Below are 11217 nucleotides of genomic sequence, written 5' to 3'. Positions count from 1 at the left end.
CATCTGCGACTGCCAAAGCCACACTCTGCTTGGCCAACTGGTATCTGTCAGCTGCCCCTGGAGTCCCACAGGCCAAAAAGACCCGATAGGACTCCTTCTTTAGCTTGACAGCACCCCTTACTGCTTGTGTCTACCAGCGGGTTCACGGATTGCCGTTACGATAGGCAGCAATCACCTCACAGCCACAACTCAGATCAGCCGCCGCGACAATGGAAGCACGGAACATGGTCCACTTGGACTCAATGTCCCCACCTCCCCCGGGACGTGGGAGAAATTCTGCTGAAGGTGAGAGTTGAAACACCTTCTGACAGGGGGTTCTGCCAGACGTTCCCAGCAAACCCTTGCGATACGTTTGCGTCTGCAAGGTCTGATCAACATGTTTCCCCACCAACGGAGCCAACACACCACCAGGCGGTGGTATGGTCTTCACTTGAATGACCAATTTTGCGGTGGGATTTCTGATGATACGACCACAAAGTTGATCATCAAACTATGGCAAAGGGTGTCCTGGTGGCAAGTGCACAGATGGACACCCTTATGCTTGAACATTGTGTTCATTATGGACAATCCACACAGTAGTCCAATAACGAAACACTGCTCGTTTTCAGATAGGGGGCGCATTCTTCTCAATCACATCTCTCCAGGTCTCTCTGTCATTGCCCACGTGAACATTGAAGTGCCCATGCAGAACAAGTGAGTCCCCAGAGAATGCGCTACCCAGCACACCCTTCAAGGACTCCAGAAAGGGTGGGTAGCTCAAGTTAAGCTGCTGTTTGGTGCACAGGCATAAACAACAGTCAGAATGCATCCCCCACCCGAAGGAGGCTACCCTCTCGTCTTCCGGGGTAGAAACCAATGTACAGGTGCAGAGCCGTGGGGCAATAAGTATGCCCACTCCTGCTCTGTGCCTCTCCCTATGGCCAACTCCAGTGAATAGAATCCAAACCCTCTTGAGAAAACTAGTACCAGAGCCCAAGCTGTGTGTGGAGGCACGTCTGACTTTATCTAGACTGTATCTAGGGACTTCTCAGACTCGTAGACTAGCCCAGACTCCTTCCCTGTCAGAGAAGTGACATTTCTTGTCCCAGGAGCTAGCTTCTTTAGTCAGGGATCGGTGGGCCCTTGGCTGCCGTCCAACAATCTATGAACCCAACCTTGAAACAATTTATATCAGTAACAAAACACAGTCATTATGTTTCATTTAAATTCCATGTCACACAGTAGCTTGAGCATTATGGTGCTTTAAGAATATTTACTTTTTTTGGGAGGGGTGTACTTGTGTTTTAACGATCATAACTTTTGTGCTGTAAATGTTGATGCAAATTGACCACAGTGTGCTTAAAAGCAGCTGATTTTGCAAAGTGACAAGTGCACAATACTGAATAAGTTGGAGCGATACGAAATTGGCAAGGGGAGGGGCCATCCCACCTCTGCAAACTGTTGCTTTTGATTCCCCTACCCCACGACACTTCTTCATGACTGATTGACTTCTCAATGAAGAAAATCAAATGGAAAGATTTCGATGGAGAATTCAACATTTCAGCATCACCAGAAATACCTTCAAAGACGCATGAAGTCCGGTGTAGGATTAATGGAGGTAAGTTTTTCAAATTTTGCTCATATAATTATTATAAGGGTATAATTTACTGAGTCATAAAAGACTTTGCAATCGATAAGTGCATACTCTTTTTCTCTGCCATGATCGGAGAATAGAGATACTGATTCCATGATTAGGATAGCGTTTCATAATATGTGAGGCCATAACAGCCCCATGACACAGCTAAAATCACCCCTAGCACAGGCCTTTTTTTAACCCTTTCACGACCGATTCTTTTTTTTTTTTTAACTTATAAACAAGTAATATATGCCATAGGTCTAGGTCCTAGACAAGTTATCCTAGACTCTAGGATAGTTTGCAAAATTAATAAAAAAAAACAAAAAAACACTTCCGTTTACACCAAGAAATACCACTGGGACTATATATCCCATAGACGATACCATACACAACACGATACTATCCATCCATCCATCCATCCATCTATCCATCCATCCATCCATCCATCCATCTTCTACTGTTGTGTTCCAGGGTTGGGTCGCGGGGGCAGCAGCTTAAGACAGGAAGCCCAGACTTCCCTCTCTCCGGCCACTTCATCCAGCTAGCTCCTCTAAAAGAATACCCAGGCGCTCCCAGGCCAGCCAAGCGACATAGTCCCTCCAGCGTGTCCTGGGTCGTCCCCGGGGACATGCCAGAGAAGGGAAAATTATCACCTAACACCTACAATACTTTGTAATCAGTGTAATCTAGGGTAACATAAATATACCGTCACGTTCTGCCTGGGTTTTCTTTTGTTGAGGCAAGTTTAGTTGTGGGGTTTGGTTTTGGGTTTAGTTTTGGGTTTGTTTTGCCTTTCAGTTCTGATCTTCCTTGCGTCAGCCCCTCTCGTTAGCTTGATCCGGTCCGCCTGCTGTCCGCGTGTTCCTGCCCCGTGTATCAGCTACCATTCCTATACCCACTGCCACTTTTTTGAAAAGTTGCGGGATGGATTGTCAGAATGGGAGTGAAAGGGTTAATGCAAAAGATGAAAAAAGTATTGATATGGGTGACCTTAGATTGAAATTTGTAGAAAAGCACGTGTAGATTTATCAATTGGGCTGTATTGTAAGGTGTTTTTTTTAAGTAAAATCCAGTATGTGAGTATCTTCTTTAATAAGTCATCTGATCTATTTTGAACAAAAAGTATTATCAATAAATGTAGGAGACCCTTCAAATAAAACATGTTTTCTTTTTTGAATTAGGTCCAGGAAAATAAACCAATGAATAGAAACAACACAGGTATGTTGTATTACAATGCCACAACACAGGTATGTTGTATTACAATGCCACACACTGAAATCAGTCAAATAATGTTTTTTTTTTTTTAAAAAAAACATTATCTATTGCATGGATGTCAAAGTTCAGTCCTCAGTTGGTATCCTGTACGTTTTCGATAGTTCCCTTCCAAACATATTGATTCAAATAATTACAATAATAATCTTCTGCAGGCCTAGCTTGAAGAGCTAATCATTTGAATCAGGTAGGAATGGGGAGAGGAACCTGAAAAACACAAAAGACTGACTGTCAAGGGCCAGAGCTTGTAGCGTGATCTGTTGTAACTTGCACTTAAAGGAGCAGTCATTCTCTCAAACCTATTTTGACTATACAGTATGTTTTATGTCACAGGTGTCAAGCTCCAACAGTCGCAACCTTACAGACAAGTAAGTGTTTATTGTTGTTGTTATTTAGTCCAGTAAATCATGTCAGTGTAGTGGTCGAGTATACGAGGATAAAAATAAACTACCGTATTTTCTGCACTATAAGGCGCACCGGAGTATAAGGCGCACACTCAATTAATGACATCTAAAAAAAAATTCAATCACAATATAGAAATACAGTGGGCCCCCTTGTTACGAACTTAATCCGTTCAGCGGCTACGCTCGTAACTCGAACTGCTCGTATGACGGGCAATCCAAACCTATGTTAATTCGTGAATGTGTGCAACGCGTGCAAAAACCTTAGGTAAAAACATCACGACTTTATACACATATTAAAAACGAGTAACATAACCTACTGTACAGTTAAATTAAATAACATAAATATACAAAGGAAAAATGACATTTACCTTTGGGGCAACGTGACTTGAGCTGGGTGGAGGCGGAGGGGAGCAGAGACCAACCCGCAGAATTTATTTATTTATTTTCTTAAACGGGAACTTTCACCAGAGAACATAGAACATATCACCAGCGATTTCCTTCTCTTTAATCCATAATAGAAGAAGCCTCTCCATTTTGTTGTCGATCGAGGTCTGTCCCTCGGCAACGAAAGTCTTGCCCTTAGAAGAGTGCCAAGCGGTTACGGCCATACTCACAAGCCATGCGTGCGCCTCCTTCGTATTTTTTTTTTTTATTATCTCCTGCTTGGTTTCTATTGTCATCATCCTTTTACTTCTTCCTTTACCGCCACTAGCAATTTTAGAAGCCGTGTCTCAAAGATAAAGTTTGCAAAGTCTTAACAACATTCCTTCCTTCCGTTTTTGACTCATTTTCTCTCCTTCCTTCCGTCCCGACCAGCTGTGCCATCAAGCTAGATAAAGGCGTTCAGCCAATAGCATATCGGCATTTCTGTGATTGACGTGATGCCGGCCAATAGCATCTCCGTGAGTGAGACCGTGACTGACACCGTGACTGAAACAGAGACTGTGACATTGTAAGAGCAATAGCATATCAGCGTTACCGTGTCATGCATGAGCAAATGCTTTCGTTAATGTAGCAAAGTGAGGTCGCTTTCGTTAATGTAGCAAAGCGAGGTCAATTGTATGCACACATTGACTGGCGACGCGTGGCGAATTCATAGTTAAAACCATCACGAATTTACACACATATTTAAAATTAGTACCATAATCTACTGTACAGTTAATATAACAAGCATGGATAAACAAAGGATAAATGACATCTTCCTCTGGGGCGACGTGACTTGAGCTGAGTGGAGACGGATGTGAGCAGAGGCCAACCCGCAGAATTTATTTATTTTCTTAAACAAAAACTTTTCTCAAACTAAAACATATCACCGGCGATTTCCTTCTCTTTAATCCATAATAGAAGAAGCCTCTCCATTTTGTTGTCGAGCGAGGTCGGTCCCCCGGCAAGGAAAGTCTTGCCCTTAGAAGATTGCCGAGCGGTTACGGCCATACTCACGAGCAAGGTTAACTATGCACGCGCCTCCTTTGTATTTTTTTATTATCTCATGCTTGGTTTCTATTGTCATCATCCCCTTACTTCTTCCTTTACCGCCACTTACAATTTTAGAAGCCATGTCTAACAGATAAAGTTTGCAAAGTCTCCACAACATTCCTTCCTTCCGTTTTTGACTGATTTTCTCTCCTTCCTTCCGTCCCGACCAGCTGTGCCATCAAGCTAGATAAAGGCGTTCGGCCAATAGCATATCGGCATTTCTGTGATTGACGTGACGCCGGCCAATAGCATCTCCGTGAGTGAGACCGTGACTGACACCGTGACTGAGACAGTGACTGTGACATTGTAAGAGCAATATCGTTCCACGTTGCCGTGACAAGTTTTAACTACTGATTTTGATGATGTGGCAAGGTGAAAATATATGAACAAATACAATGGCCGGCATGTCAGATTGCTCGTAAGGCGAATGGTCTGTGCGTAAGTGGGGGACAAAAAACTTCGCGGACCACGCTCGTAAGTCGAAATGTTCGTAAAAGAGGGTGTTCGTAAACCGGGGGCCGACTGTACTCAAAGGTAAAACAATAATAACTCAAATAATAACTCCAAACTCTCAATAGCGTAATAACTCAATGTCAATATGACCAAACTTGTTCAACTGTAAACACAAAAGAAACAGGTGAACCTTACTTTATCAGTTCATTCCCAATCTACGAATCCCAATCTAAATATTGATCCATCTATAAGGCGCAACTGATTATAAGCCACGCCATCAGCTTTTTAAAAAAATTAAGGCTTTTAGGTGCGCCTTATAGTGCGGAAAATACGGTATTTGGCGAAACAAAGCGTTTCAATAAACACCCCACATGTGGGGGATGCAGTGGCAGCTTAGTATATAATGCTACGGATATTAGACATTCACTCCTGCATCGCTCACATAAAAGAGCTAGAATTAAACACTGTAAAAAAAAAAGAAAAGTTTGGGGGTTTTTTGTCATTTAAATGATTCAAGGTGAGCCGTCACCTTAACGCTGTGGAGGGGTTTGCGAGTTCCAGTGATCCTAGGAGCTAAGTTGTCGGGGGCTTCAGGCCCCTTGTAGGGTCACCCATGGCAAACAGGTCCTAGGTGAGGTTCCAGACTAAACACGGCTCACAAACCCCATATGAAGAAAAGGATAAATGGATTTAAGTTTCCCTCGCCTGGATGCGGGTCACCGGGGCCCACCTCTGGAGCCAAGCCTGGAAGTGGGGCTCGTTGGCGAGCGCCTGGTGGCCGGGCCTGCACCCATGGGGCCCGGCCGGGCTCAGCCCGAAGGGATGACGTGGGTCCCCCCTCACATGGGCTCACCTCCTGTGTGAGGGAAATGGAAAGTCACCTCTCTGGCGGGGAAGGAGCCTGAGCTGGTGTGCGAGGCTGAGAAGTTTCGACTAGATATAGGCAGATTCGCCTCCACACACAGCTTGGGCTCTGGTACCAGTCCTTTCGGGAGAAGTTGGACTCTCTTCCACTCTGGAGTTGCCCGCGGTGAGAGGCGCAGAGCTGGTGTGGGCATTCTTGTTGCCCCCCCAGCTCAGCACCTGTACATTGCGGTTTACCCCAGTGGACGAGAGGGTAGCCTCCATCCGCTTTCGGGTGGGGGGATGAGTCCTGACTGTTGTTTGTGCCTATGCACCAAACAGCAGTTCAGAGTACCCACCCTTTTTGGAGTCCTTGGAGGGTGTGCTGGAGAGTGCTCCCTCCAGAGACCCCTTTGTTCTGCTGGGGGACTTCAATGCTCACGTGGGCAATGACAGTGACACCTGGAGGGGCGTGATTGGGAGGAACGGCCCCCCCGATCTGAACCTGAGCAGTGCGTTGTTATTGGACTTCTGTGCCCGTCACAGATTGTCCATAATGAACACCATGTTCAAACATAGGGGTGTGCATATGTGCACTTGGCACCAGGACACCCTATGCCGCAGTTCGATGATCGACTTTGTAGTTGTACCATCGGATTTGCGGCCGCATGTTTTGGACACTCGGGTGAAGAGAGGGGCGGAGCTGTCAACTGATCACCACCTGGTGAGGTGTTGGCTTCGATGGTGGGGGAGGATGCCGGCCAGACCTGGCAGGCCCAAACGTATGAGGGTCTGCTGGGAACGTCTGGCAGAGTCCCCTGTCAGAAGGAGTTTCAACTCTCACCTCCGGCAGAATTTCTCCCATGTCTCGGGGGAGGCGGGGGACATTGAGTCCGAGTGGACCATGTTTCGCGCCTCCATTGTCATGGCGGCGGATCAGGAGCTGTGGCCGTAAGGTGGTTGGTGCCTGTCATGGCGGCAATCCCGAACCCGCTGGTGGACACCATCGGTAAGGGATGCCGTCAAGCTGAAGGAGTCCTATCAGGCCTTTTTGGCCTGTGGGACTCCAGAGGCAGCTGACAGGTAACGACTGGCCAAGCGGAGTGCGGCTTCGGCGGTCGCCACGGCAAAAACTCGAGTGTGGGAGGAATTCGATGAGGCCATGGAAAGCGACTTCTGGATGGCTTTAAAGTAATTCTGGTCCACCATCCGGCGTCTCAGAGGAGGGAAGCAGTGCATCATTGACACTGTGTAAAGTGGAGACAGGGCACTGTTCGGGACGTTGTGAATCAGTGGGCAGAATACTTCGAAGACCTCCTAAATCCCACCGACACGTCTTTCCCTGAGGAAGCAGAGTCTTCGGGCACCAAGGTGCGCTCTCCCATCTCTGGGGCTGAACTCACTGAGGTGGTCAAAAAACTCCTTGGTGGCAAGGCCCCGGGGGTGGATGAGATCCGCCCAGAGTTCCTGAAGGCTCTGGATGTTGTAGGGCTGTCTTGGCTGACACGCCTCTGCAACATCGCGTGGACGTCGGGGACAGTGCCCCTGGATTGGCAAACTGGGGTGGTGGTCCCCCTTTATAAGAAGGGGGACCGGAGGGTGTGTTCGAACTACAGGGGAATCACACTCCTCAGCCTCCCCGGTAAGGTCTATTCAGGGGTGCTGGAGAGGAGGGTTCGTTGGGAGGTTGAGTCTCAGATTCAGGAGGAGGAGTGTGGTTTTCGTCCTGGCCGTGGAACAGTGGACTAGCTCTACACCCTCGGCAGGGTCCTCGAGGGTGCATGGGAGATCGCTCAACCAGTCTACGTGCTTTGTGGACTTGTAGAAGACGTTCAACCATGTCCCTCTGGGATCTCTGTGGGGGTAGCTTCGGGAGTATGGGGTACCGGACGCCTTGATACGGGTTGTTCGGTCCCTGTACGACCGATGTCCGACTTACTGCCAATGTCCGCCTTGCTGTCGGAAATGCGGACCAAGCTCCGGCAGTAAGTTGAATTCGTTTACACTGAGGGTTGGACTCCGTCAAGGCTGCCCTTTGCCACCAATTCTGTTCATTATCTTTATGGACAGAATTGCTTGGCGCAGCCGAAGTGTTGATGGGGTCCGGTTTGGGAGCCTCAACATTGCATCTTTGCTTTTTGTGGATGATGTGGTGCTGTTGGCTTCTTCGGGCCGTGACCTCCAACTCTCACGGGAGCGGTTCGCAGCCGAGTGTGAAGCTGCTGGGATGAACATCAGCACCTCCAAATCTGACACCATGGTCCTCAGTCGGAAAAGCGTGGAATGCCCTCTCTGGGTCGGGGATGAGATCCTGCCCCAAGTGAAGGAGTTCAAGTATCTCGGGGTCTTGTTCACGAGTGAGGGTAGGATGGAGCGTGAAATCGACAGACGGATCGGTGCGGCGTCTGCTGTCATGCGGGCTCTGCATCGGTCTGTCGTGGTGAAGAGAGTGTTTACCACTGTTTACCACTTGATCTACGTTCCTGCCCTCACCTATGGCCACAAGCTGTGGTTTGTGACCGAAAGAACAAGATCCCGGATCCAAGCGGCCGAAATGAGTTTCCTCCGTAGGTGTCCGGGCTCTCCCTTAGAGATAGGGTGAGAAGCTCGGTCATCCGGGAGGGGCTCAGCGTCGAGCCGCTGCTCCTCCGCATTGAGAGGAGCCAGCTGAGGTGGTTCGGGCATCTGGTTAGGATGCCCCCCGGACACCTCCTCGGTGAGGTGAGGTGAGGTGTTTCGGGCATGTCCCACTGGAAGGAGGCCCCGGGGTAGACCCAGGACACGCTGGAGGGACTATGTCACTCAGCTGGCCTGGGAGCGCCTGGGGATCCTTCCGGAAGCGCTGGATGAAGTGGCCGGGGAGAGGGCTTCCTTGCTCAAGCTGCTGCCCCTGCGACCCGACCCGGTAGAAGATGGATGGATGGATGGATGGATGGATGGATGATTCAAAAGGATGGATTACAATTGGGTGAAAGAGCTACAATGAGAGCAACACAACTGCACATGTGCCGTGGCCATATTGCTATCGAGGCAGAATCCTGAGAGGTTCAGATGTCTCATTCAAGCCAAGTCTTTTAAACCTACTTACTAGCTTTGATTACATGCCCACAGGAAACCTGCATATATATATATATATATATATATATATATATATATATATATACATTACTAATTTAAATAATCAACAATACATTCAGTGAAATATTTTTTCATTGAGTGAAACTTATTTTTTCAACCTTTTGTTTATTTATTTATTATAGTCACTTTCGATCCTCTATATATTGTCAAGCGCTGTGTCTGATTAAATGTAAATGTGTCAACTGTCATGGCATGAATGCTGTGACCGCACTCTTGCACGTGACCGGAAACTATAGAGAGCGCGCGAAATGCCTTCAACCACAGACAGTATGAAGCGGGTGTGATCATATTATCAGATGTAGACACCATCGTGATTCGGACGAGATTAAGGTAACGAGTAAATTCGTTTACAGCAAAGCAGCTAAGATGTTAGTTTTCGACAGACGATGTGTAATTTGGATGTCGTTTAAACAGAGAAAGTTGACGTTTGGGAGTTCGATGTTGGCTGTGTTGTCAATGGTGTTAGCAGCGGCTAGCGCAAGTGGTGCTAAACTGCTGTATGTGATAAAATTGACTGTGACTGAACGTCCTCGTTTTGTCCACTTTTTGCATCTTGCCCGGTGCGGTGCGTCCGTGCTTGTTTTCAAAATTTGTGCAAATGTCCGGTTTTCATCATAGGACTAATTAGCTTGTGCTCTTAAAAATAAGGGGAGATGTTTTGTAAAAGTCAGAAGAGGTATCATTGAGAATGGGATATCTATTTGACAAGTGTTGTCATTTTCGAAATCAAAATATTGTAAATGTCTGTTTGCTGTCTGGGAAAGTAAAAGCTCTAATTTTGTTGTATGTAGTTTAGAGGGTAGTTTTGACATGTTGCTTTTCCACCTGGCTCACTCATCCACATTTGCTTACTCAGCAAGCTACTACTGTTGCTTTTGTAAAGAACACCTATAATTTTAGACATGTTCCTTTTAACATATTCAATATGTGGTTTTCAACTTAGTGTTGTGTTTATTAAAACTCAGAAAACTTAGATTTTGTTTACCTTTTCTGTTGTAATTGAGTCCATTTGTGATTTTGCCCTTCTGCTTAATTTTTCTAGAACCAAAGATTATAAACTTGGTTTTGTTTAAGTTCAGAGATCATTTGTTTGTGTCAAACCAGTTTTTCAGTATATTTAATTCGTCTTCCACATTAGTCTGAAGTCTTTCAAGATTCATAGCAAGACGTTGCATCGGCAAATACTACTTTCTTAAAATTATTCATAATGCCACACATGTCATTAACATATATAATATAACCAATATAGGACCAAGTACGGAGCCTTGAGCAACCCCAAGTGCCATCTTTAAATGAGCTAATATCATTATTAAGCAATACATACTGTTTTCTGTCATTTAGGTAACATCTTATCCATTCATATGTCAATCCTCTTATTCCATATCTTAAATGTTCCCATTAATACAATATGATCTATAGCAGGGGTGTCTTAATCAGGTCCTCAAGGACTGGTATCATGCAGGTTTTCTAGGTTTCTTCCCTGACACACCTGATTCAAATGATCAGGTCATCAGCAAGCTCAGCAGAAGCCTGATGATGATCCTGATCATTTCAATCCGATGTGTCAGTGAAAAAAACCTGCAAAACATACAGGACAGCGGCTCTCAAGGACAGAGTTTGGACACCCCTGATCTAGACAAGATTTTAGCAACATTTTCAAAATAAAAAATTACTGTGAATATTAACTTTCCAATTTCAAAATGATTTATTTTTATTGAGCAGGCTGCAATAAACTACAGTTTTCCCATAGACTGCTGCAATAACAAATGAAACCGCTCATATCTTTCTGAATAGTTTAACATCAACAAAATAAAATACATACTTCCTTTTCACATGCTACTTCACGAAAAGTTGCTGCCGAGCTCTTTCATAGTTGAACATGAATGTTCAAAACATGTGGCCACAAATCAGATGAGACAACCACAAAATCGTCTCTCCCGTAGTTGATTATGATCTAGGAATATAATAGCCACTCAAGCCATCTCATGCAGAGACTTTAGACCAGGCATGTCCAAA

The sequence above is a fragment of the Hippichthys cyanospilos genome, chromosome 5 (assembly GCF_059441005.1).
Source record: "Hippichthys cyanospilos isolate Australia breed blue-spotted pipefish chromosome 5, RoL_Hcya_1.0, whole genome shotgun sequence".
Lineage (NCBI taxonomy): Eukaryota > Metazoa > Chordata > Actinopteri > Syngnathiformes > Syngnathidae > Hippichthys > Hippichthys cyanospilos.
The sequence above is the reverse complement of the archived record's forward strand: the minus strand, read 5'-3'. Positions refer to the sequence as shown.